Raw genomic sequence first — 21696 nt, 5'->3', positions numbered from 1 at the left:
CAATCCCAAAATGCACTCTCCAGGGCTGAAAAGTGAAGCCAACACAGAACTTCCAAAAACTGCAGTTCCTTGAATGGCCACTTGAGGCAGGCTCCAGAAGCAAGCCAATCCTCAAAGTCATCAATGTTAAAATGCCCAAATTTACAGCATATATTTATGTACCCAGCCCGCTGCAAAACCTGTTTTCTTCTCTATTGCGGATTTCAAAAGTAGTTTTTCAAGTTGGACTGTACAGACTTTCAGATATAAAGACAGGTTGAAAGAGCAACAAAACCTTGACTGTATTCACCCATGTTAGGGCCATGGTCACTAGACTCGGGTGCAGGATTTAACCTTAGAACAGACTTGTACGTCTCTTTGGAGACCAACAAAAATTGCCTGAGCTGACTATATTTCAAGTCATCCCGGCGGGGTATTGGGTTAAGTTTTCAACTAGCAATAATCACGTCTCAGTAAAACTTCATAGACTATGATATTGCCTCTGCGAAAGGATGCCCATTACCTCCACAAGATTAAAGTGGTCCTTGTCAAACACTCACAACACACATGGTGCATTTCTCTAACCTGATGGGGTGTACAGTAATGCTGATTTTGCATGTGATTGGCTTATTGACTACAAACCACGCCTTTTCCATGTAGTGGCAGTCATGGGGGATGGGGGAAATACTAAACTCTTTGAATACCTTCTTTGTTAGACTACTGGGGTAAACCAAGATTACAAATAAAGGCATATTTAATCAAGGATCCAGGCTGTCTAAAACTGGTTAATGGTAGTCTGATGACTTAAAGACAGCTTGAGAAAGCACAGATCTTGGCTCATTCTTTCCATTATAGAGGACGACTACAACCTTACGGGGTGTACAGTCATGTTTGTGTTGCATGTCACTGGTTTGGTGACTACAAACTACATATTTTCCATGTCATGGCATTCATGGGGGAGAGGGAAATAGTAGATCCTTTGGATAACCTCCATTTACCCCTTTCATAGCAATGTCCAGAGTCAGACCGGGGGCCTGTATCACGAAGCAGGATTTTGTCTCAGCGAGGTAACTTCAGGGTTAACCCTGGGTTTTTGGTCTCACGAAGCCGGTTCAGTTCTTATTGGGGTAGATCACCATGGTAACTTACTCTGAACGGCTATCCTGCTCCGGAGCAGGGTAAGTTCAGGGTTGAATCTGATCCTGTAAAAAGCACCACCCACTGGCCAATCAGCTGTTCGGAAAAAAATGACTCCGCTGACAGAAATGCAGCCCAGTCATGATGGGAAGTTTAATTAATTTGATTGATTTTGATTTGAAAGTTTATTTTGAACATTAAAAAAGAAAAGAAAGCAACAACAACAGACAATGAAAAGATTGTTCAAAACGGAGTGGAAAGGAGTCGAACTTTCATCCCACCCCTTCATAAGAAAGAAACTGATCATTTGCGGACACTTAATAGCACCATTAATTAGTGCCAACATTTTGTTTTGTTGGAGGAAATGATCCCTGTTAAAGATAATGGGCCTAATTGACAGCTTTGCTGCTGGAAATGTGGAAAGTAGCCTATCATGTCTACACTTCATGGTGTTTGAGGGATTTTCCTTTTTGTTTTTTAAAGAGGGAGACTAGGTATATTTCTGCGCAGCTGTTAATTTCTAACACAGCTCAATATCAGGATGATTTTATTCAGACTATCAATTTGGTGTTGATATGATTTAATTGTGGCGTCAGCTTTAAGCTTTATTGTAGCATATATAACGTTATGACAAAGAAGACCAATTTATCAGACGCAATGATGTTAGACGATAATTGTAATACACGCAATTCATCTGCGCAGCATTGATTTCATGGGATTCAAGGGTGTGATCAGTGTCAGATGTACAGGTAGAGGTACTGTAGCTACTTGAACCAGTGATGAGTAATTTAACCTACACATCATTTTATTTGCTACCTTGTTTTGTCTTGATTTTTCCCTCTCTCCTCCTCTATTTCTTCTTTCCTGACCCGTTTTTTTTCCTTCTCTATCATGTGATTTCATTGATGTTTTGACAGGGGAATTTCTTTGATAAGCTTTTAGTGGCTTCTAACCTCTCCGGCACTTTTCTTTGTTTAATCTTGTAAATTTTATACTGTCTGTTTTTAACATTATGTGCAAATAAACTAATCTAAACTAAAACTAAACATTATTCATCCCGTTATGCGTTGCCACGCATGTTTCCTCCTCCTGCAGCTGCCACGGTGTTGGCCTTTTCTCTAATGTTGCTTTCCTCCTCCTCATATTTTAGTAGAGTTAATCTCTGATCCTCACGAGAAATACTTTTTTTCCTCACATACAGCGCTCTGTGAGGACGCTCAGTGAGGACGCTCAGTGAGGACGCTCAGTGACGCTGCGCTTCTCTCATGATTGTGATTGGTCCGCTGCGTGCGCGTTCACGGCTTTTGATAAAGCAACCCTGGGTTGATTTACCGAGTTGATATCCAGCGTCGTGATACCGATTATCCTGATTGCCATTGTTAGGGTTAGTCAACCCAGGATAGGTCTGGGTAACCCAGGAAAGGTTGATCTCGCTTCGTGATACAGGCCCCAGGGCTGTACTATCCCTTGTTCAAGCCTTCTTTTGTCAATTCAAACCAAGCCAGCCAACATGGGTAAATCCCAAGATGCACTCTCCAGGGCTGAAAAGTGAAGCCAACACAGAACTTCCAAAAACTGCAGTTCCTTGAATGGCCACTTGAGGCAGGCTCCAGAAGCAAGCCAATCCTCAAAGTCATCAATGTTAAAATGCCCAAATTTACGGCATATATTTATGTACCCAGCCCGCTGCAAAAAATGTTTGCTAGTCTATTACGGATTTCAAAAGCAGTTTTTCAATTTGGACTGTACAGACTTTCAGATATAAAGACAGGTTGAAAGAGCAAAAAAAACCCTTGACTGTATTCACCCATGTTAGGGCCATGGTCACTAGACTCGGGTGCAGGATTTAACCTTAGAACAGACTTGTACGTCTCCTTGGAGACCAACAAAAATTGCCTGAGCTGACTATATTTCAAGTCATCCCGGCGGGGTATTGGGTTAAGTTTTCAACTAGCAATAATCACGTCTCAGTAAAACTTCATAGACTATGATATTGCCTCTGCGAAAGGATGCCCATTACCTCCACAAGATTAAAGTGGTCCTTGTCAAACACTCACAACACACATGGTGCATTTCTCTAACCTGATGGGGTGTACAGTAATGCTGATTTTGCATGTGATTGGCTTACTGACTACAAACCACGCCTTTTCCATGTAGTGGCAGTCATGGGGGATGGGGAAATACTAAACTCTTTGAATACCTTCTTTGTTAGACTACTGGGGTAAACCAAGATTACAAATAAAGGCATATTTAATCAAGGATCCAGGCTGTCTAAAACTGGTTAATGGTAGTCTGATGACTTAAAGACAGCTTGAGAAAGCACAGATCTTGGCTCATTCTTTCCATTATAGAGGACGACTACAACCTTACGGGGTGTACAGTCATGTTTGTGTTGCATGTCACTGGTTTGTTGACTACAAACTACATATTTTCCATGTCATGGCATTCATGGGGAGAGGGAAATAGTAGATCCTTTGGATAACCTCCATTTACCCCTTTCATAGCAATGTCCAGAGTCAGACCAGGGCTGTACTATCCCTTGTTCAAGCCTTCTTTTGTCACAGTTCAAACCAAGCCAGCCAACACGGGTCAATCCCAAAATGCACTCTCCAGGGCTGAAAAGTGAAGCCAACACAGAACTTCCAAAAACTGCAGTTCCTTGAATGGCCACTTGAGGCAGGCTCCAGAAGCAAGCCAATCCTCAAAGTCATCAATGTTAAAATGCCCAAATTTACAGCATATATTTATGTACCCAGCCCGCTGCAAAACCTGTTTTCTTCTCTATTGCGGATTTCAAAAGTAGTTTTTCAAGTTGGACTGTACAGACTTTGAGATATAAAGACAGGTTGAAAGAGCAACAAAACCTTGACTGTATTCACCCATGTTAGGGCCATGGTCACTAGACTCGGGTGCAGGATTTAACCTTAGAACAGACTTGTACGTCTCTTTGGAGACCAACAAAAATTGCCTGAGCTGACTATATTTCAAGTCATCCCGGCGGGGTATTGGGTTAAGTTTTCAACTAGCAATAATCACGTCTCAGTAAAACTTCATAGACTATGATATTGCCTCTGCGAAAGGATGCCCATTACCTCCACAAGATTAAAGTGGTCCTTGTCAAACACTCACAACACACATGGTGCATTTCTCTAACCTGATGGGGTGTACAGTAATGCTGATTTTGCATGTGATTGGCTTATTGACTACAAACCACGCCTTTTCCATGTAGTGGCAGTCATGGGGGATGGGGGAAATACTAAACTCTTTGAATACCTTCTTTGTTAGACTACTGGGGTAAACCAAGATTACAAATAAAGGCATATTTAATCAAGGATCCAGGCTGTCTAAAACTGGTTAATGGTAGTCTGATGACTTAAAGACAGCTTGAGAAAGCACAGATCTTGGCTCATTCTTTCCATTATAGAGGACGACTACAACCTTACGGGGTGTACAGTCATGTTTGTGTTGCATGTCACTGGTTTGTTGACTACAAACTACATATTTTCCATGTCATGGCATTCATGGGGGAGAGGGAAATAGTAGATCCTTTGGATAACCTCCATTTACCCCCTTTCATAGCAATGTCCAGAGTCAGACCGGGGGCCTGTATCACGAAGCAGGATTTTGTCTCAGCGAGGTAACTTCAGGGTTAACCCTGGGTTTTCGGTCTCACGAAGCCGGTTCAGTTCTTATTGGGGTAGATCACCATGGTAACTTACTCTGAACGGCTATCCTGCTCCGGAGCAGGGTAAGTTCAGGGTTGAATCTGATCCTGTAAAAAGCACCACCCACTGGCCAATCAGCTGTTCGGAAAAAAATGACTCCGCTGACAGAAATGCAGCCCAGTCATGATGGGAAGTTTAATTAATTTGATTGATTTTGATTTGAAAGTTTATTTTGAACATTAAAAAAGAAAAGAAAGCAACAACAACAGACAATGAAAAGATTGTTCAAACGGAGTGGAAAGGAGTCGAACTTTCATCCCACCCCTTCATAAGAAAGAAACTGATCATTTGCGGACACTTAATAGCACCATTAATTAGTGCCAACATTTTGTTTTGTTGGAGGAAATGATCCCTGTTAAAGATAATGGGCCTAATTGACAGCTTTGCTGCTGGAAATGTGGAAAGTAGCCTATCATGTCTACACTTCATGGTGTTTGAGGGATTTTCCTTTTTGTTTTTTAAAGAGGGAGACTAGGTATATTTCTGCGCAGCTGTTAATTTCTAACACAGCTCAATATCAGGATGATTTTATTCAGACTATCAATTTGGTGTTGATATGATTTAATTGTGGCGTCAGCTTTAAGCTTTATTGTAGCATATATAACGTTATGACAAAGAAGACCAATTTATCAGACGCAATGATGTTAGACGATAATTGTAATACACGCAATTCATCTGCGCAGCATTGATTTCATGGGATTCAAGGGTGTGATCAGTGTCAGATGTACAGGTAGAGGTACTGTAGCTACTTGAACCAGTGATGAGTAATTTATCCTACACATCATTTTATTTGCTACCTTGTTTTGTCTTGATTTTTCCCTCTCTCCTCCTCTATTTCTTCTTTCCTGACCCGTTTTTTTTCCTTCTCTATCATGTGATTTCATTGATGTTTTGACAGGGGAATTTCTTTGATAAGCTTTTAGTGGCTTCTAACCTCTCCGGCACTTTTCTTTGTTTAATCTTGTAAATTTTATACTGTCTGTTTTTAACATTATGTGCAAATAAACTAATCTAAACTAAAACTAAACATTATTCATCCCGTTATGCGTTGCCACGCATGTTTCCTCCTCCTGCAGCTGCCACGGTGTTGGCCTTTTCTCTAATGTTGCTTTCCTCCTCCTCATATTTTAGTAGAGTTAATCTCTGATCCTCACGAGAAATACTTTTTTTCCTCACATACAGCGCTCTGTGAGGACGCTCAGTGAGGACGCTCAGTGAGGACGCTCAGTGACGCTGCGCTTCTCTCATGATTGTGATTGGTCCGCTGCGTGCGCGTTCACGGCTTTTGATAAAGCAACCCTGGGTTGATTTACCGAGTTGATATCCAGCGTCGTGATACCGATTATCCTGATTGCCATTGTTAGGGTTAGTCAACCCAGGATAGGTCTGGGTAACCCAGGAAAGGTTGATCTCGCTTCGTGATACAGGCCCCAGGGCTGTACTATCCCTTGTTCAAGCCTTCTTTTGTCAATTCAAACCAAGCCAGCCAACATGGGTAAATCCCAAGATGCACTCTCCAGGGCTGAAAAGTGAAGCCAACACAGAACTTCCAAAAACTGCAGTTCCTTGAATGGCCACTTGAGGCAGGCTCCAGAAGCAAGCCAATCCTCAAAGTCATCAATGTTAAAATGCCCAAATTTACGGCATATATTTATGTACCCAGCCCGCTGCAAAAAATGTTTTCTAGTCTATTACGGATTTCAAAAGCAGTTTTTCAATTTGGACTGTACAGACTTTCAGATATAAAGACAGGTTGAAAGAGCAAAAAAAAACCTTGACTGTATTCACCCATGTTAGGGCCATGGTCACTAGACTCGGGTGCAGGATTTAACCTTAGAACAGACTTGTACGTCTCCTTGGAGACCAACAAAAATTGCCTGAGCTGACTATATTTCAAGTCATCCCGGCAGGGTATTGGGTTAAGTTTTCAACTAGCAATAATCACGTCTCAGTAAAACTTCATAGACTATGATATTGCCTCTGCGAAAGGATGCCCATTACCTCCACAAGATTAAAGTGGTCCTTGTCAAACACTCACAACACACATGGTGCATTTCTCTAACCTGATGGGGTGTACAGTAATGCTGATTTTGCATGTGATTGGCTTACTGACTACAAACCACGCCCTTTCCATGTAGTGGCAGTCATGGGGGATGGGGGAAATACTAAACTCTTTGAATACCTTCTTTGTTAGACTACTGGGGTAAACCAAGATTACAAATAAAGGCATATTTAATCAAGGATCCAGGCTGTCTAAAACTGGTTAATGGTAGTCTGATGACTTAAAGACAGCTTGAGAAAGCACAGATCTTGGCTCATTCTTTCCATTATAGAGGACGACTACAACCTTACGGGGTGTACAGTCATGTTTGTGTTGCATGTCACTGGTTTGTTGACTACAAACTACATATTTTCCATGTCATGGCATTCATGGGGGAGAGGGAAATAGTAGATCCTTTGGATAACCTCCATTTACCCCTTTCATAGCAATGTCCAGAGTCAGACCAGGGCTGTACTATCCCTTGTTCAAGCCTTCTTTTGTCAGTTCAAACCAAGCCAGCCAAAACGGGTCAATCCCAAAATGCACTCTCCAGGGCTGAAAAGTGAAGCCAACACAGAACTTCCAAAAACTGCAGTTCCTTGAATGGCCACTTGAGGCAGGCTCCAGAAGCAAGCCAATCCTCAAAGTCATCAATGTTAAAATGCCCAAATTTACAGCATATATTTATGTACCCAGCCCGCTGCAAAACCTGTTTTCTTCTCTATTGCGGATTTCAAAAGTAGTTTTTCAAGTTGGACTGTACAGACTTTCAGATATAAAGACAGGTTGAAAGAGCAACAAAACCTTGACTGTATTCACCCATGTTAGGGCCATGGTCACTAGACTCGGGTGCAGGATTTAACCTTAGAACAGACTTGTACGTCTCTTTGGAGACCAACAAAAATTGCCTGAGCTGACTATATTTCAAGTCATCCCGGCGGGGTATTGGGTTAAGTTTTCAACTAGCAATAATCACGTCTCAGTAAAACTTCATAGACTATGATATTGCCTCTGCGAAAGGATGCCCATTACCTCCACAAGATTAAAGTGGTCCTTGTCAAACACTCACAACACACATGGTGCATTTCTCTAACCTGATGGGGTGTACAGTAATGCTGATTTTGCATGTGATTGGCTTATTGACTACAAACCACGCCTTTTCCATGTAGTGGCAGTCATGGGGGATGGGGGAAATACTAAACTCTTTGAATACCTTCTTTGTTAGACTACTGGGGTAAACCAAGATTACAAATAAAGGCATATTTAATCAAGGATCCAGGCTGTCTAAAACTGGTTAATGGTAGTCTGATGACTTAAAGACAGCTTGAGAAAGCACAGATCTTGGCTCATTCTTTCCATTATAGAGGACGACTACAACCTTACGGGGTGTACAGTCATGTTTGTGTTGCATGTCACTGGTTTGGTGACTACAAACTACATATTTTCCATGTCATGGCATTCATGGGGGAGAGGGAAATAGTAGATCCTTTGGATAACCTCCATTTACCCCTTTCATAGCAATGTCCAGAGTCAGACCGGGGGCCTGTATCACGAAGCAGGATTTTGTCTCAGCGAGGTAACTTCAGGGTTAACCCTGGGTTTTTGGTCTCACGAAGCCGGTTCAGTTCTTATTGGGGTAGATCACCATGGTAACTTACTCTGAACGGCTATCCTGCTCCGGAGCAGGGTAAGTTCAGGGTTGAATCTGATCCTGTAAAAAGCACCACCCACTGGCCAATCAGCTGTTCGGAAAAAAATGACTCCGCTGACAGAAATGCAGCCCAGTCATGATGGGAAGTTTAATTAATTTGATTGATTTTGATTTGAAAGTTTATTTTGAACATTAAAAAAGAAAAGAAAGCAACAACAACAGACAATGAAAAGATTGTTCAAAACGGAGTGGAAAGGAGTCGAACTTTCATCCCACCCCTTCATAAGAAAGAAACTGATCATTTGCGGACACTTAATAGCACCATTAATTAGTGCCAACATTTTGTTTTGTTGGAGGAAATGATCCCTGTTAAAGATAATGGGCCTAATTGACAGCTTTGCTGCTGGAAATGTGGAAAGTAGCCTATCATGTCTACACTTCATGGTGTTTGAGGGATTTTCCTTTTTGTTTTTTAAAGAGGGAGACTAGGTATATTTCTGCGCAGCTGTTAATTTCTAACACAGCTCAATATCAGGATGATTTTATTCAGACTATCAATTTGGTGTTGATATGATTTAATTGTGGCGTCAGCTTTAAGCTTTATTGTAGCATATATAACGTTATGACAAAGAAGACCAATTTATCAGACGCAATGATGTTAGACGATAATTGTAATACACGCAATTCATCTGCGCAGCATTGATTTCATGGGATTCAAGGGTGTGATCAGTGTCAGATGTACAGGTAGAGGTACTGTAGCTACTTGAACCAGTGATGAGTAATTTAACCTACACATCATTTTATTTGCTACCTTGTTTTGTCTTGATTTTTCCCTCTCTCCTCCTCTATTTCTTCTTTCCTGACCCGTTTTTTTTCCTTCTCTATCATGTGATTTCATTGATGTTTTGACAGGGGAATTTCTTTGATAAGCTTTTAGTGGCTTCTAACCTCTCCGGCACTTTTCTTTGTTTAATCTTGTAAATTTTATACTGTCTGTTTTTAACATTATGTGCAAATAAACTAATCTAAACTAAAACTAAACATTATTCATCCCGTTATGCGTTGCCACGCATGTTTCCTCCTCCTGCAGCTGCCACGGTGTTGGCCTTTTCTCTAATGTTGCTTTCCTCCTCCTCATATTTTAGTAGAGTTAATCTCTGATCCTCACGAGAAATACTTTTTTTCCTCACATACAGCGCTCTGTGAGGACGCTCAGTGAGGACGCTCAGTGAGGACGCTCAGTGACGCTGCGCTTCTCTCATGATTGTGATTGGTCCGCTGCGTGCGCGTTCACGGCTTTTGATAAAGCAACCCTGGGTTGATTTACCGAGTTGATATCCAGCGTCGTGATACCGATTATCCTGATTGCCATTGTTAGGGTTAGTCAACCCAGGATAGGTCTGGGTAACCCAGGAAAGGTTGATCTCGCTTCGTGATACAGGCCCCAGGGCTGTACTATCCCTTGTTCAAGCCTTCTTTTGTCAATTCAAACCAAGCCAGCCAACATGGGTAAATCCCAAGATGCACTCTCCAGGGCTGAAAAGTGAAGCCAACACAGAACTTCCAAAAACTGCAGTTCCTTGAATGGCCACTTGAGGCAGGCTCCAGAAGCAAGCCAATCCTCAAAGTCATCAATGTTAAAATGCCCAAATTTACGGCATATATTTATGTACCCAGCCCGCTGCAAAAAATGTTTGCTAGTCTATTACGGATTTCAAAAGCAGTTTTTCAATTTGGACTGTACAGACTTTCAGATATAAAGACAGGTTGAAAGAGCAAAAAAAACCCTTGACTGTATTCACCCATGTTAGGGCCATGGTCACTAGACTCGGGTGCAGGATTTAACCTTAGAACAGACTTGTACGTCTCCTTGGAGACCAACAAAAATTGCCTGAGCTGACTATATTTCAAGTCATCCCGGCGGGGTATTGGGTTAAGTTTTCAACTAGCAATAATCACGTCTCAGTAAAACTTCATAGACTATGATATTGCCTCTGCGAAAGGATGCCCATTACCTCCACAAGATTAAAGTGGTCCTTGTCAAACACTCACAACACACATGGTGCATTTCTCTAACCTGATGGGGTGTACAGTAATGCTGATTTTGCATGTGATTGGCTTACTGACTACAAACCACGCCTTTTCCATGTAGTGGCAGTCATGGGGGATGGGGGAAATACTAAACTCTTTGAATACCTTCTTTGTTAGACTACTGGGGTAAACCAAGATTACAAATAAAGGCATATTTAATCAAGGATCCAGGCTGTCTAAAACTGGTTAATGGTAGTCTGATGACTTAAAGACAGCTTGAGAAAGCACAGATCTTGGCTCATTCTTTCCATTATAGAGGACGACTACAACCTTACGGGGTGTACAGTCATGTTTGTGTTGCATGTCACTGGTTTGTTGACTACAAACTACATATTTTCCATGTCATGGCATTCATGGGGGAGAGGGAAATAGTAGATCCTTTGGATAACCTCCATTTACCCCTTTCATAGCAATGTCCAGAGTCAGACCAGGGCTGTACTATCCCTTGTTCAAGCCTTCTTTTGTCAGTTCAAACCAAGCCAGCCAACACGGGTCAATCCCAAAATGCACTCTCCAGGGCTGAAAAGTGAAGCCAACACAGAACTTCCAAAAACTGCAGTTCCTTGAATGGCCACTTGAGGCAGGCTCCAGAAGCAAGCCAATCCTCAAAGTCATCAATGTTAAAATGCCCAAATTTACAGCATATATTTATGTACCCAGCCCGCTGCAAAACCTGTTTTCTTCTCTATTGCGGATTTCAAAAGTAGTTTTTCAAGTTGGACTGTACAGACTTTGAGATATAAAGACAGGTTGAAAGAGCAACAAAACCTTGACTGTATTCACCCATGTTAGGGCCATGGTCACTAGACTCGGGTGCAGGATTTAACCTTAGAACAGACTTGTACGTCTCTTTGGAGACCAACAAAAATTGCCTGAGCTGACTATATTTCAAGTCATCCCGGCGGGGTATTGGGTTAAGTTTTCAACTAGCAATAATCACGTCTCAGTAAAACTTCATAGACTATGATATTGCCTCTGCGAAAGGATGCCCATTACCTCCACAAGATTAAAGTGGTCCTTGTCAAACACTCACAACACACATGGTGCATTTCTCTAACCTGATGGGGTGTACAGTAATGCTGATTTTGCATGTGATTGGCTTATTGACTACAAACCACGCCTTTTCCATGTAGTGGCAGTCATGGGGGATGGGGGAAATACTAAACTCTTTGAATACCTTCTTTGTTAGACTACTGGGGTAAACCAAGATTACAAATAAAGGCATATTTAATCAAGGATCCAGGCTGTCTAAAACTGGTTAATGGTAGTCTGATGACTTAAAGACAGCTTGAGAAAGCACAGATCTTGGCTCATTCTTTCCATTATAGAGGACGACTACAACCTTACGGGGTGTACAGTCATGTTTGTGTTGCATGTCACTGGTTTGTTGACTACAAACTACATATTTTCCATGTCATGGCATTCATGGGGGAGAGGGAAATAGTAGATCCTTTGGATAACCTCCATTTACCCCTTTCATAGCAATGTCCAGAGTCAGACCGGGGGCCTGTATCACGAAGCAGGATTTTGTCTCAGCGAGGTAACTTCAGGGTTAACCCTGGGTTTTCGGTCTCACGAAGCCGGTTCAGTTCTTATTGGGGTAGATCACCATGGTAACTTACTCTGAACGGCTATCCTGCTCCGGAGCAGGGTAAGTTCAGGGTTGAATCTGATCCTGTAAAAAGCACCACCCACTGGCCAATCAGCTGTTCGGAAAAAAATGACTCCGCTGACAGAAATGCAGCCCAGTCATGATGGGAAGTTTAATTAATTTGATTGATTTTGATTTGAAAGTTTATTTTGAACATTAAAAAAGAAAAGAAAGCAACAACAACAGACAATGAAAAGATTGTTCAAAACGGAGTGGAAAGGAGTCGAACTTTCATCCCACCCCTTCATAAGAAAGAAACTGATCATTTGCGGACACTTAATAGCACCATTAATTAGTGCCAACATTTTGTTTTGTTGGAGGAAATGATCCCTGTTAAAGATAATGGGCCTAATTGACAGCTTTGCTGCTGGAAATGTGGAAAGTAGCCTATCATGTCTACACTTCATGGTGTTTGAGGGATTTTCCTTTTTGTTTTTTAAAGAGGGAGACTAGGTATATTTCTGCGCAGCTGTTAATTTCTAACACAGCTCAATATCAGGATGATTTTATTCAGACTATCAATTTGGTGTTGATATGATTTAATTGTGGCGTCAGCTTTAAGCTTTATTGTAGCATATATAACGTTATGACAAAGAAGACCAATTTATCAGACGCAATGATGTTAGACGATAATTGTAATACACGCAATTCATCTGCGCAGCATTGATTTCATGGGATTCAAGGGTGTGATCAGTGTCAGATGTACAGGTAGAGGTACTGTAGCTACTTGAACCAGTGATGAGTAATTTATCCTACACATCATTTTATTTGCTACCTTGTTTTGTCTTGATTTTTCCCTCTCTCCTCCTCTATTTCTTCTTTCCTGACCCGTTTTTTTTCCTTCTCTATCATGTGATTTCATTGATGTTTTGACAGGGGAATTTCTTTGATAAGCTTTTAGTGGCTTCTAACCTCTCCGGCACTTTTCTTTGTTTAATCTTGTAAATTTTATACTGTCTGTTTTTAACATTATGTGCAAATAAACTAATCTAAACTAAAACTAAACATTATTCATCCCGTTATGCGTTGCCACGCATGTTTCCTCCTCCTGCAGCTGCCACGGTGTTGGCCTTTTCTCTAATGTTGCTTTCCTCCTCCTCATATTTTAGTAGAGTTAATCTCTGATCCTCACGAGAAATACTTTTTTTCCTCACATACAGCGCTCTGTGAGGACGCTCAGTGAGGACGCTCAGTGAGGACGCTCAGTGACGCTGCGCTTCTCTCATGATTGTGATTGGTCCGCTGCGTGCGCGTTCACGGCTTTTGATAAAGCAACCCTGGGTTGATTTACCGAGTTGATATCCAGCGTCGTGATACCGATTATCCTGATTGCCATTGTTAGGGTTAGTCAACCCAGGATAGGTCTGGGTAACCCAGGAAAGGTTGATCTCGCTTCGTGATACAGGCCCCAGGGCTGTACTATCCCTTGTTCAAGCCTTCTTTTGTCAATTCAAACCAAGCCAGCCAACATGGGTAAATCCCAAGATGCACTCTCCAGGGCTGAAAAGTGAAGCCAACACAGAACTTCCAAAAACTGCAGTTCCTTGAATGGCCACTTGAGGCAGGCTCCAGAAGCAAGCCAATCCTCAAAGTCATCAATGTTAAAATGCCCAAATTTACGGCATATATTTATGTACCCAGCCCGCTGCAAAAAATGTTTTCTAGTCTATTACGGATTTCAAAAGCAGTTTTTCAATTTGGACTGTACAGACTTTCAGATATAAAGACAGGTTGAAAGAGCAAAAAAAACCCTTGACTGTATTCACCCATGTTAGGGCCATGGTCACTAGACTCGGGTGCAGGATTTAACCTTAGAACAGACTTGTACGTCTCCTTGGAGACCAACAAAAATTGCCTGAGCTGACTATATTTCAAGTCATCCCGGCGGGGTATTGGGTTAAGTTTTCAACTAGCAATAATCACGTCTCAGTAAAACTTCATAGACTATGATATTGCCTCTGCGAAAGGATGCCCATTACCTCCACAAGATTAAAGTGGTCCTTGTCAAACACTCACAACACACATGGTGCATTTCTCTAACCTGATGGGGTGTACAGTAATGCTGATTTTGCATGTGATTGGCTTACTGACTACAAACCACGCCTTTTCCATGTAGTGGCAGTCATGGGGGATGGGGGAAATACTAAACTCTTTGAATACCTTCTTTGTTAGACTACTGGGGTAAACCAAGATTACAAATAAAGGCATATTTAATCAAGGATCCAGGCTGTCTAAAACTGGTTAATGGTAGTCTGATGACTTAAAGACAGCTTGAGAAAGCACAGATCTTGGCTCATTCTTTCCATTATAGAGGACGACTACAACCTTACGGGGTGTACAGTCATGTTTGTGTTGCATGTCACTGGTTTGTTGACTACAAACTACATATTTTCCATGTCATGGCATTCATGGGGGAGAGGGAAATAGTAGATCCTTTGGATAACCTCCATTTACCCCTTTCATAGCAATGTCCAGAGTCAGACCAGGGCTGTACTATCCCTTGTTCAAGCCTTCTTTTGTCAGTTCAAACCAAGCCAGCCAACACGGGTCAATCCCAAAATGCACTCTCCAGGGCTGAAAAGTGAAGCCAACACAGAACTTCCAAAAACTGCAGTTCCTTGAATGGCCACTTGAGGCAGGCTCCAGAAGCAAGCCAATCCTCAAAGTCATCAATGTTAAAATGACCAAATTTACAGCATATATTTATGTACCCAGCCCGCTGCAAAACCTGTTTTCTTCTCTATTGCGGATTTCAAAAGTAGTTTTTCAAGTTGGACTGTACAGACTTTCAGATATAAAGACAGGTTGAAAGAGCAACAAAACCTTGACTGTATTCACCCATGTTAGGGCCATGGTCACTAGACTCGGGTGCAGGATTTAACCTTAGAACAGACTTGTACGTCTCTTTGGAGACCAACAAAAATTGCCTGAGCTGACTATATTTCAAGTCATCCCGGCGGGGTATTGGGTTAAGTTTTCAACTAGCAATAATCACGTCTCAGTAAAACTTCATAGACTATGATATTGCCTCTGCGAAAGGATGCCCATTACCTCCACAAGATTAAAGTGGTCCTTGTCAAACACTCACAACACACATGGTGCATTTCTCTAACCTGATGGGGTGTACAGTAATGCTGATTTTGCATGTGATTGGCTTATTGACTACAAACCACGCCTTTTCCATGTAGTGGCAGTCATGGGGGATGGGGGAAATACTAAACTCTTTGAATACCTTCTTTGTTAGACTACTGGGGTAAACCAAGATTACAAATAAAGGCATATTTAATCAAGGATCCAGGCTGTCTAAAACTGGTTAATGGTAGTCTGATGACTTAAAGACAGCTTGAGAAAGCACAGATCTTGGCTCATTCTTTCCATTATAGAGGACGACTACAACCTTACGGGGTGTACAGTCATGTTTGTGTTGCATGTCACTGGTTTGGTGACTACAAACTACATATTTTCCATGTCATGGCATTCATGGGGGAGAGGGAAATAGTAGATCCTTTGGATAACCTCCATTTACCCCTTTCATAGCAATGTCCAGAGTCAGACCGGGGGCCTGTATCACGAAGCAGGATTTTGTCTCAGCGAGGTAACTTCAGGGTTAACCCTGGGTTTTTGGTCTCACGAAGCCGGTTCAGTTCTTATTGGGGTAGATCACCATGGTAACTTACTCTGAACGGCTATCCTGCTCCGGAGCAGGGTAAGTTCAGGGTTGAATCTGATCCTGTAAAAAGCACCACCCACTGGCCAATCAGCTGTTCGGAAAAAAATGACTCCGCTGACAGAAATGCAGCCCAGTCATGATGGGAAGTTTAATTAATTTGATTGATTTTGATTTGAAAGTTTATTTTGAACATTAAAAAAGAAAAGAAAGCAACAACAACAGACAATGAAAAGATTGTTCAAAACGGAGTGGAAAGGAGTCGAACTTTCATCCCACCCCTTCATAAGAAAGAAACTGATCATTTGCGGACACTTAATAGCACCATTAATTAGTGCCAACATTTTGTTTTGTTGGAGGAAATGATCCCTGTTAAAGATAATGGGCCTAATTGACAGCTTTGCTGCTGGAAATGTGGAAAGTAGCCTATCATGTCTACACTTCATGGTGTTTGAGGGATTTTCCTTTTTGTTTTTTAAAGAGGGAGACTAGGTATATTTCTGCGCAGCTGTTAATTTCTAACACAGCTCAATATCAGGATGATTTTATTCAGACTATCAATTTGGTGTTGATATGATTTAATTGTGGCGTCAGCTTTAAGCTTTATTGTAGCATATATAACGTTATGACAAAGAAGACCAATTTATCAGACGCAATGATGTTAGACGATAATTGTAATACACGCAATTCATCTGCGCAGCATTGATTTCATGGGATTCAAGGGTGTGATCAGTGTCAGATGTACAGGTAGAGGTACTGTAGCTACTTGAACCAGTGATGAGTAATTTAACCTACACATCATTTTATTTGCTACCTTGTTTTGTCTTGATTTTTCCCTCTCTCCTCCTCTATTTCTTCTTTCCTGACCCGTTTTTTTTCCTTCTCTATCATGTGATTTCATTGATGTTTTGACAGGGGAATTTCTTTGATAAGCTTTTAGTGGCTTCTAACCTCTCCGGCACTTTTCTTTGTTTAATCTTGTAAATTTTATACTGTCTGTTTTTAACATTATGTGCAAATAAACTAATCTAAACTAAAACTAAACATTATTCATCCCGTTATGCGTTGCCACGCATGTTTCCTCCTCCTGCAGCTGCCACGGTGTTGGCCTTTTCTCTAATGTTGCTTTCCTCCTCCTCATATTTTAGTAGAGTTAATCTCTGATCCTCACGAGAAATACTTTTTTTCCTCACATACAGCGCTCTGTGAGGACGCTCAGTGAGGACGCTCAGTGAGGACGCTCAGTGACGCTGCGCTTCTCTCATGATTGTGATTGGTCCGCTGCGTGCGCGTTCACGGCTTTTGATAAAGCAACCCTGGGTTGATTTACCGAGTTGATATCCAGCGTCGTGATACCGATTATCCTGATTGCCATTGTTAGGGTTAGTCAACCCAGGATAGGTCTGGGTAACCCAGGAAAGGTTGATCTCGCTTCGTGATACAGGCCCCAGGGCTGTACTATCCCTTGTTCAAGCCTTCTTTTGTCAATTCAAACCAAGCCAGCCAACATGGGTAAATCCCAAGATGCACTCTCCAGGGCTGAAAAGTGAAGCCAACACAGAACTTCCAAAAACTGCAGTTCCTTGAATGGCCACTTGAGGCAGGCTCCAGAAGCAAGCCAATCCTCAAAGTCATCAATGTTAAAATGCCCAAATTTACGGCATATATTTATGTACCCAGCCCGCTGCAAAAAATGTTTGCTAGTCTATTACGGATTTCAAAAGCAGTTTTTCAATTTGGACTGTACAGACTTTCAGATATAAAGACAGGTTGAAAGAGCAAAAAAAACCCTTGACTGTATTCACCCATGTTAGGGCCATGGTCACTAGACTCGGGTGCAGGATTTAACCTTAGAACAGACTTGTACGTCTCCTTGGAGACCAACAAAAATTGCCTGAGCTGACTATATTTCAAGTCATCCCGGCGGGGTATTGGGTTAAGTTTTCAACTAGCAATAATCACGTCTCAGTAAAACTTCATAGACTATGATATTGCCTCTGCGAAAGGATGCCCATTACCTCCACAAGATTAAAGTGGTCCTTGTCAAACACTCACAACACACATGGTGCATTTCTCTAACCTGATGGGGTGTACAGTAATGCTGATTTTGCATGTGATTGGCTTACTGACTACAAACCACGCCTTTTCCATGTAGTGGCAGTCATGGGGGATGGGGGAAATACTAAACTCTTTGAATACCTTCTTTGTTAGACTACTGGGGTAAACCAAGATTACAAATAAAGGCATATTTAATCAAGGATCCAGGCTGTCTAAAACTGGTTAATGGTAGTCTGATGACTTAAAGACAGCTTGAGAAAGCACAGATCTTGGCTCATTCTTTCCATTATAGAGGACGACTACAACCTTACGGGGTGTACAGTCATGTTTGTGTTGCATGTCACTGGTTTGTTGACTACAAACTACATATTTTCCATGTCATGGCATTCATGGGGGAGAGGGAAATAGTAGATCCTTTGGATAACCTCCATTTACCCCTTTCATAGCAATGTCCAGAGTCAGACCAGGGCTGTACTATCCCTTGTTCAAGCCTTCTTTTGTCAGTTCAAACCAAGCCAGCCAACACGGGTCAATCCCAAAATGCACTCTCCAGGGCTGAAAAGTGAAGCCAACACAGAACTTCCAAAAACTGCAGTTCCTTGAATGGCCACTTGAGGCAGGCTCCAGAAGCAAGCCAATCCTCAAAGTCATCAATGTTAAAATGACCAAATTTACAGCATATATTTATGTACCCAGCCCGCTGCAAAACCTGTTTTCTTCTCTATTGCGGATTTCAAAAGTAGTTTTTCAAGTTGGACTGTACAGACTTTCAGATATAAAGACAGGTTGAAAGAGCAACAAAACCTTGACTGTATTCACCTATGTTAGGGCCATGGTCACTAGACTCGGGTGCAGGATTTAACCTTAGAACAGACTTGTACGTCTCTTTGGAGACCAACAAAAATTGCCTGAGCTGACTATATTTCAAGTCATCCCGGCGGGGTATTGGGTTAAGTTTTCAACTAGCAATAATCACGTCTCAGTAAAACTTCATAGACTATGATATTGCCTCTGCGAAAGGATGCCCATTACCTCCACAAGATTAAAGTGGTCCTTGTCAAACACTCACAACACACATGGTGCATTTCTCTAACCTGATGGGGTGTACAGTAATGCTGATTTTGCATGTGATTGGCTTATTGACTACAAACCACGCCTTTTCCATGTAGTGGCAGTCATGGGGGATGGGGGAAATACTAAACTCTTTGAATACCTTCTTTGTTAGACTACTGGGGTAAACCAAGATTACAAATAAAGGCATATTTAATCAAGGATCCAGGCTGTCTAAAACTGGTTAATGGTAGTCTGATGACTTAAAGACAGCTTGAGAAAGCACAGATCTTGGCTCATTCTTTCCATTATAGAGGACGACTACAACCTTACGGGGTGTACAGTCATGTTTGTGTTGCATGTCACTGGTTTGGTGACTACAAACTACATATTTTCCATGTCATGGCATTCATGGGGGAGAGGGAAATAGTAGATCCTTTGGATAACCTCCATTTACCCCTTTCATAGCAATGTCCAGAGTCAGACCGGGGGCCTGTATCACGAAGCAGGATTTTGTCTCAGCGAGGTAACTTCAGGGTTAACCCTGGGTTTTTGGTCTCACGAAGCCGGTTCAGTTCTTATTGGGGTAGATCACCATGGTAACTTACTCTGAACGGCTATCCTGCTCCGGAGCAGGGTAAGTTCAGGGTTGAATCTGATCCTGTAAAAAGCACCACCCACTGGCCAATCAGCTGTTCGGAAAAAAATGACTCCGCTGACAGAAATGCAGCCCAGTCATGATGGGAAGTTTAATTAATTTGATTGATTTTGATTTGAAAGTTTATTTTGAACATTAAAAAAGAAAAGAAAGCAACAACAACAGACAATGAAAAGATTGTTCAAAACGGAGTGGAAAGGAGTCGAACTTTCATCCCACCCCTTCATAAGAAAGAAACTGATCATTTGCGGACACTTAATAGCACCATTAATTAGTGCCAACATTTTGTTTTGTTGGAGGAAATGATCCCTGTTAAAGATAATGGGCCTAATTGACAGCTTTGCTGCTGGAAATGTGGAAAGTAGCCTATCATGTCTACACTTCATGGTGTTTGAGGGATTTTCCTTTTTGTTTTTTAAAGAGGGAGACTAGGTATATTTCTGCGCAGCTGTTAATTTCTAACACAGCTCAATATCAGGATGATTTTATTCAGACTATCAATTTGGTGTTGATATGATTTAATTGTGGCGTCAGCTTTAAGCTTTATTGTAGCATATATAACGTTATGACAAAGAAGACCAATTTATCAGACGCAATGATGTTAGACGATAATTGTAATACACGCAATTCATCTGCGCAGCATTGATTTCATGGGATTCAAGGGTGTGATCAGTGTCAGATGTACAGGTAGAGGTACTGTAGCTACTTGAACCAGTGATGAGTAATTTAACCTACACATCATTTTATTTGCTACCTTGTTTTGTCTTGATTTTTCCCTCTCTCCTCCTCTATTTCTTCTTTCCTGACCCGTTTTTTTTCCTTCTCTATCATGTGATTTCATTGATGTTTTGACAGGGGAATTTCTTTGATAAGCTTTTAGTGGCTTCTAACCTCTCCGGCACTTTTCTTTGTTTAATCTTGTAAATTTTATACTGTCTGTTTTTAACATTATGTGCAAATAAACTAATCTAAACTAAAACTAAACATTATTCATCCCGTTATGCGTTGCCACGCATGTTTCCTCCTCCTGCAGCTGCCACGGTGTTGGCCTTTTCTCTAATGTTGCTTTCCTCCTCCTCATATTTTAGTAGAGTTAATCTCTGATCCTCACGAGAAATACTTTTTTTCCTCACATACAGCGCTCTGTGAGGACGCTCAGTGAGGACGCTCAGTGAGGACGCTCAGTGACGCTGCGCTTCTCTCATGATTGTGATTGGTCCGCTGCGTGCGCGTTCACGGCTTTTGATAAAGCAACCCTGGGTTGATTTACCGAGTTGATATCCAGCGTCGTGATACCGATTATCCTGATTGCCATTGTTAGGGTTAGTCAACCCAGGATAGGTCTGGGTAACCCAGGAAAGGTTGATCTCGCTTCGTGATACAGGCCCCAGGGCTGTACTATCCCTTGTTCAAGCCTTCTTTTGTCAATTCAAACCAAGCCAGACAACATGGGTAAATCCCAAGATGCACTCTCCAGGGCTGAAAAGTGAAGCCAACACAGAACTTCCAAAAACTGCAGTTCCTTGAATGGCCACTTGAGGCAGGCTCCAGAAGCAAGCCAATCCTCAAAGTCATCAATGTTAAAATGCCCAAATTTACGGCATATATTTATGTACCCAGCCCGCTGCAAAAAATGTTTTCTAGTCTATTACGGATTTCAAAAGCAGTTTTTCAATTTGGACTGTACAGACTTTCAGATATAAAGAAAGGTTGAAAGAGCAAAAAAAACCCTTGACTGTATTCACCCATGTTAGGGCCATGGTCACTAGACTCGGGTGCAGGATTTAACCTTAGAACAGACTTGTACGTCTCCTTGGAGACCAACAAAAATTGCCTGAGCTGACTATATTTCAAGTCATCCCGGCGGGGTATTGGGTTAAGTTTTCAACTAGCAATAATCACGTCTCAGTAAAACTTCATAGACTATGATATTGCCTCTGCGAAAGGATGCCCATTACCTCCACAGGATTAAAGTGGTCCTTGTCAAA

The 21696-nt window shown here is 41.7% G+C and overlaps 12 non-coding genes across 12 annotated transcripts; all 12 read right to left on the bottom strand.

The window, feature by feature from the left end:
* Positions 1-352: 352 nt before the first annotated feature.
* LOC144467152 (U4 spliceosomal RNA) lies at positions 353-493 on the bottom strand. Its single transcript, XR_013493514.1, has one exon. It is a non-coding gene; the product is annotated as a U4 spliceosomal RNA (small nuclear RNA).
* Positions 494-2986: 2493 nt separating this feature from the next.
* LOC144467181 (U4 spliceosomal RNA) lies at positions 2987-3127 on the bottom strand. Its single transcript, XR_013493543.1, has one exon. It is a non-coding gene; the product is annotated as a U4 spliceosomal RNA (small nuclear RNA).
* A 931-nt stretch (positions 3128-4058) lies between these two features.
* Positions 4059-4199, bottom strand: LOC144467151 (U4 spliceosomal RNA). The gene has a single exon (XR_013493513.1). It is a non-coding gene; the product is annotated as a U4 spliceosomal RNA (small nuclear RNA).
* Positions 4200-6692: 2493 nt separating this feature from the next.
* Positions 6693-6833, bottom strand: LOC144467114 (U4 spliceosomal RNA). The gene has a single exon (XR_013493476.1). It is a non-coding gene; the product is annotated as a U4 spliceosomal RNA (small nuclear RNA).
* A 931-nt stretch (positions 6834-7764) lies between these two features.
* LOC144467150 (U4 spliceosomal RNA) lies at positions 7765-7905 on the bottom strand. The gene has a single exon (XR_013493512.1). It is a non-coding gene; the product is annotated as a U4 spliceosomal RNA (small nuclear RNA).
* Positions 7906-10398: 2493 nt separating this feature from the next.
* LOC144467180 (U4 spliceosomal RNA) lies at positions 10399-10539 on the bottom strand. The gene has a single exon (XR_013493542.1). It is a non-coding gene; the product is annotated as a U4 spliceosomal RNA (small nuclear RNA).
* Positions 10540-11470: 931 nt separating this feature from the next.
* On the bottom strand, positions 11471-11611 carry LOC144467149 (U4 spliceosomal RNA). Its single transcript, XR_013493511.1, has one exon. It is a non-coding gene; the product is annotated as a U4 spliceosomal RNA (small nuclear RNA).
* A 2493-nt stretch (positions 11612-14104) lies between these two features.
* Positions 14105-14245, bottom strand: LOC144467179 (U4 spliceosomal RNA). The gene has a single exon (XR_013493541.1). It is a non-coding gene; the product is annotated as a U4 spliceosomal RNA (small nuclear RNA).
* Positions 14246-15176: 931 nt separating this feature from the next.
* On the bottom strand, positions 15177-15317 carry LOC144467147 (U4 spliceosomal RNA). Its single transcript, XR_013493509.1, has one exon. It is a non-coding gene; the product is annotated as a U4 spliceosomal RNA (small nuclear RNA).
* Positions 15318-17810: 2493 nt separating this feature from the next.
* On the bottom strand, positions 17811-17951 carry LOC144467178 (U4 spliceosomal RNA). Its single transcript, XR_013493540.1, has one exon. It is a non-coding gene; the product is annotated as a U4 spliceosomal RNA (small nuclear RNA).
* Positions 17952-18882: 931 nt separating this feature from the next.
* LOC144467139 (U4 spliceosomal RNA) lies at positions 18883-19023 on the bottom strand. Its single transcript, XR_013493501.1, has one exon. It is a non-coding gene; the product is annotated as a U4 spliceosomal RNA (small nuclear RNA).
* A 2493-nt stretch (positions 19024-21516) lies between these two features.
* LOC144467177 (U4 spliceosomal RNA) lies at positions 21517-21657 on the bottom strand. Its single transcript, XR_013493539.1, has one exon. It is a non-coding gene; the product is annotated as a U4 spliceosomal RNA (small nuclear RNA).
* Between the last annotated feature and the right edge of the window lie 39 nt (positions 21658-21696).

This window comes from Epinephelus lanceolatus, chromosome 15, assembly GCF_041903045.1.
Source record: "Epinephelus lanceolatus isolate andai-2023 chromosome 15, ASM4190304v1, whole genome shotgun sequence".
NCBI lineage: Eukaryota > Metazoa > Chordata > Actinopteri > Perciformes > Serranidae > Epinephelus > Epinephelus lanceolatus.
The sequence above is the reverse complement of the archived record's forward strand: the minus strand, read 5'-3'. Positions and strand labels throughout refer to the sequence as shown.